Raw genomic sequence first — 5,349 nt, 5'->3', positions numbered from 1 at the left:
TTTCAATTTCTATGGATTAGATTATTTCTTCAGCCTGAAAAAAGTTTTTTTTAATGATTTCTTGTAGTTTTCTGTTTGGTTCCACAGAACAAATTTTAATCATTGGAAACAAAATTTGGCCATATTTATTATAAATGGTTTTTGAAAGTATACTTCTGAAATCAAGTTGTTACACCAGCCTCTAAGATTCTATTTAAAATGGCAGTGGCCAGGTTCAAATTTTAGAGAAGAAACTGAGGAGATTGAAAAGGATTGACTCAGGGCGCCTGGGTGGCTCAGTTGTTAAGCGTCTGCCCTCGGCTCAGGTCATGGTCCCAGGGTCCTGGGATCGAGCCCCACATCGGGCTCCCTGCTCGGCGGGAAGCCTGCTTCTCCCTCTCCCACTCCCCCTGCTTGTGTTCCCTCTCTCGCTGTGTCTCTCTCTGTCAAATAAATAAAATCTTTAAAAAAAAAAAAAAGAAAAGAAAAGGATTGACTCAGAGGTTACCAGTTCCAGATTAATATATATGAAATTAGGGTAATCTTACCTTCACCAAGAGAAAAAAATCCTTTTCCAGCTCCACAGTACTTTTCATTCAACTTAAATTCTCTGTCTTAGGGAAGCAATCATGAGTTTCAAAGCAAACCAAGTTATAGTTGTTCCTTCTCTAGACCATTGGTTCACTTTTTTCCTATATACAGGGAAATTATTGTATGGATTTTGAATAACTTCTCTGTGTTTCTTTAGACTATGATTTGTTAATTTTCAGATTTCCTATTATTAAGTAATTCTTGATGTTTATTTCCGGTAACACTGTTCTTGTGCAAAGAAATTATGCTTTTCCCAATGTATTAGGCTTAGGCCTTCTAAGTTTGTCATAGTAAAATAAATGGTTTATGTAAGTACTGAATGACCAAACACATACTAGATTTCTTTTTATCTACTTAGATATTAACATACCAAAACTTCTCTTTCTTAAATTATAGCTATGCATGACATAAGTTAATGCTGTTTATCTCCCTCCATCTTCAACCAAAGGGTATTCACCCCACAACCATTTAGTGTACAGTTTTGGCCTTTTATCAAGGAATCCAAAAGTTTACCTCTGCACGGTGTAGCTAGTGATTTTATTTATTTTTTTTAAGGGGAGGGGTGGGGCAGAGGGGGAGAGAGAATCTTAAGCAGGCTCCACGCTCAGCGACATGGGGCTCGATCTCAGAACCCTGAGATCATGACCTGAGCTGAAATCAGGAGTCGGACGCTTAACCAACTGAGCCACTCAGGCGCCCCTGGTGTAGCTAATGATTTTAAAACACAGGTATAATCGATTACTTTCCCACCTCTGAGGATGGTATGATCCATTAGAAAACAAGGTTATAAGATGGTTTTGCCCAAGCTGGTGTTTTAAAACAGATGAAGTTGGAAAGTCTTTTGGCTTCTCCAGAGTTGTGTTTTCAGAGCAGTCATTTTGGTTTTTTGCCTTGAGGGGTTGAGGAGTTATAGCATATCAAGTTTAAATTCAGACTTCCCTTGGGTTTAAATCCAGAGAGATTTAGAATGACTATGTTGCAAGAGCTTCCCTAGCTTAGCCCGGGGAGTTAGTATGAAATCCATATTTGCTTGACATCTTGGTAGAATTAGCAAAGCTGTGGACATTCACGGCTCCTTTGTGTGACTTTCTGCCCATCTCGCCTGTCACATGCAGTTGCCATTGTGTTTAGCAGAGTTTTTAGGAGGGCTCCAATTTGTCCACTGAAATTTATGGTGAGAGTTAATGGGAAGTTTCAGTTTGGTCTAAGACTTCTTACCTTTCCCTTGGGAAGTCCATAGGAAATTTACTCTGGCCTTAATGATCAACCAAAAAATGCTCTTGGTTTTTTTGTTTTTTGTCTTTTTAGATTTTATTTATTTTAAAAAGAGAGTGCATGTGAGCAGGGCAGAGTAGAGGCAGAGGGAGAGAGAAACTTAAACGGACTCCACGCTGATCATGGAGCCCAACGTGGGGCTCGATCTCACGACCCTGAGATCATGACCTGAGCCAAAACCAAGAGTCGGTTGCTTAACCTACTGAGCCACCCAGGCGCCCCCGAGAAATACTCTTGCCTCAGATTTCTATAAGGTATCAGAGTCAGTGATACAAAAATCAAAACAATATTAAAAAGGTACACTTTGAAAAGTCTACCAATCCCATTCCCTTTGCCTCCTACTTATTATTCTCCCTTTTCCCCACAAAATTCAACATACTGTGTACACTATATATTTTTTTTAATAATGTATCCTCTAGTTGCTTTCTGCAGTCCTAACTATGGTGCATTTTTACTTTATCAGGTTTTATAATGATTTACAGAAATGACTATACCTACAGTGCCGAAGTTGACACCCTGTATTTTGGAGCAAGATGTTCCATTATTATTTTTACTAGTAATTCACATTTAATGTGAACCAGGGCTCTAAAAGCATCAAAATGTGCTTGTAATATCCTCCAAAGAAGAGAGGACAACACAACTATAGTACAGTGTGGCTGTTTTTTGTTTGTTTGTTTGTTTGTTTAAGATTTTATTTATCTGACAGCACAAGCAGGGGGAGGGGCAGGCAGAGGGAGAGGGAGAAGCAGGCCCTCCTCGGAGCAGGGAGCCTGATGTGGGGCTCGATCCCAGCACCTGGGACCACAACCTGGGCCGAAAGCAGATGCCCAACTGACCGAGCCACCTAGGTGCCCCTACAATGTGGCTCTTGTCCAACTTGTAATAGTTCTTTAGTCACTGTGGCATCCTGGGGATATTCTCAAGTCCTGTACTTAGTCTATAGCAACTTCCTGCAAAGACATGAACAGAAGATCCTGAAGATACCTGGTGAGATTTGGTTTCCTTTGTCTTCTGAAGTCTTTATGGTTGTTGCTTCTATTGTTTAATGGCCCTTCATGAACTGGAGCTGACCCGATGTCATGATCTATGAAAATAGTTTTTGAGGAAAAACACTGGGAAGACCCATGCTATAGTAGAGCTTTTTCTCTGAAATGTCTTTAATAAGAGCATTTAGCGGGCGCCTGGGTGGCTCAGTTGGTTAAGCGACTGCCTTCAGCTCAGGTCATGATCCCAGGGTCCTGGGATGGAGCCCCGCGTCGGGCTCCCTGCTCTGCGGGGAGCCTGCTTCTCCCTCTCCCACTCCCCCTGCTTGTGTTCCCTCTCTCACTGTGTCTCTCTCTGTCAAATAAATAAATAACATCTTTAAAAATAAATAAATAGGGCGCCTGGGTGGCTCAGTTGGTTGGGCGGCTGCCTTCGGCTCAGGTCACGATCCTGGAGTCCCGGGATCGAGTCCCGCATCGGGCTCCCTGCTCGGCAGGGAGTCTGCTTCTCCCTCTGACCCTCCCCCCTCTCATGTGCTCTCTCTCTCAAATAAATAAATAAATAATCTTTTAAAGAATAAAATTAAATAAAAATTAAAAAATAAAAATAAATAAATAAATAATAGCATTTAGCACTCCATATCCCAGGGTACTTACTGTGCATTGATGCCTCCATGATAATCGGCACTAAGGAGTGGAAGCTGAGCACAGGCACTTTGGGCCTTGCATGGGTCAAAGGGTGTGTTGTGCTTATAAAACAAACTCATTTACATGTACGTACACATTGTCCCACAGACATCCCCAAGCAGAAACCAGGGTTAGCTGTGAACTAAAGCCCAAGAAAACTTTGGTTGCGTGGCCTTTAGTGAGGCTTTCAGAGGCTGGGTTGAAACCATCTTCTCCAGTGTTTCTCTGCTGTGGTGTCAGGCATCCATGACTTCACTAAAAGTGGACTTCCCCCAAAATATTAACTTCGTCAGTCCTGTGTTCTAGTAGGGGCTTTTGGTAGTAGGACTTGACTTGAGCTTTTTGAAAGACAAAGCCCGTTTCCTGTCAGTAATGTTGGGTTAGTAGTGAAAGGACAACCCCTGAAGAGATAAGGGGCCTTAGCCTCCTCTTCTTCTCTCCCCTTTCCCGAGAGGCCGAGCCTCTGGAGAATGGTCTATTCACCTCAAATCTTGAGGCATTTCCATAGCATGATTCTTCCCCTGACCCCTCTGCTCCTGCCAAGCAACTACATATACTCTGGGAATAGGAAGGCTGGGAACTCTTACTCAAAATCATAAAGCCAGGTGTAATGGAACTTTCCCTTGAGGAGAGCTGCTTTTTATGTATTTTGGACACCTCCCCAGTACTCCGACAGTCACTTTGAGTTTAATCACCTTTCCAACAATAGTCACTCTCATGCAGTTTAAGTGATTTATTGATGTCTCTCAGCTACAGTGGTTATGGTTTCAGGATGTTTCAACCATCAGTCTTTTAAGAAGCCCTTTTCCCTACCGGAGAAGCCCTGCTACTTCATTCCGTTTGACACTGTCCTCCTTAACCAGTATCGTTTTTCTTCAGTTCTTCCACTTTGGCAACATAGATCCTCATGGCATCCATCTTGGACATCCCTTTGTTCTCGTTCCATGCCTCCCACTTGGCCTTGGCTTTCACATCTGTAGCAGGTGGGGCGGGGATGTTGCAATCGCCCTGAGTGGCCTGTTTGTAGAAGCTGTACACCAACAGTTTCTCCTGATCACTCACAGGTCCCTTCAGCTGCTTGACAGCAGCGCAGGCCATCTCAAACTCCACTTGGCACATTGGGGGAGCTGAGGCCTGGCCCCTGTGTCCTCTCTAGGTGATAGCTGGTGCTGCAAGCTGGAGGATGGAGAGTTAGAAACACTGGAGGCTAGTGATTAGGTCAGGGAAGAAGGGAAAGGGAGCAAAGGAGACAGGGTAATGTGTGAGAAGAACATAGGATATTCGTGTGTGTGTGTGTTCTCAGAACTGGGGCCCATTGGATTGGATCTCCCCCACCGATGCTCTGGCTAGCAAAGTGCATTTTCTGGGGAGGGCAACCAGTAACACTTCAAAGGCGCCTATGATGCCAGAGAATTAAGGATGCCGTGCTGCAGGGAGAAGGAAGTGCGCTGGGGGGGGGGGGGGGCGGATTGCGCGTCTGTGGGGCCGACCCTCTTCAGGGGAAGAAGCCTCTCAGAATGGCACATCTGTGTTGGTGAGTGGGCAGCCTGGGGAAGGCGTTCAGTGCGGGTGACTGTAAGCGGGGGATCCCGGGGGTGGCTGGACGGGAGCGAACGCGGAGCCTGGGACGGAGCGAGTGGGTAGGGTCCACTGGCACTCAGAAAGCTGGGCTGGGCAGGGGCTGGACAGAGGCGTGGCTGAGCGGCGCGAGCGCAGGGAAGGGGCGGGGCGGAGCACGCTCGGCGGAAGGGAAGTGCGGATACTTGCCTGTTGGCTGGTTGGAGGCCTCGGGCTGGTTGGGGGCGCTGTGGGCCGGGCTGCTGGGGCTACGCGG

The sequence above is a fragment of the Mirounga angustirostris genome, unplaced genomic scaffold (assembly GCF_029215605.1).
Source record: "Mirounga angustirostris isolate CCGP_5_RB_7025 unplaced genomic scaffold, mMirAng1.0.hap1 SCAF_17, whole genome shotgun sequence".
In the NCBI taxonomy this organism is placed as follows: Eukaryota; Metazoa; Chordata; class Mammalia; order Carnivora; family Phocidae; genus Mirounga; species Mirounga angustirostris.
This window is presented reverse-complemented; position numbering follows the sequence as displayed.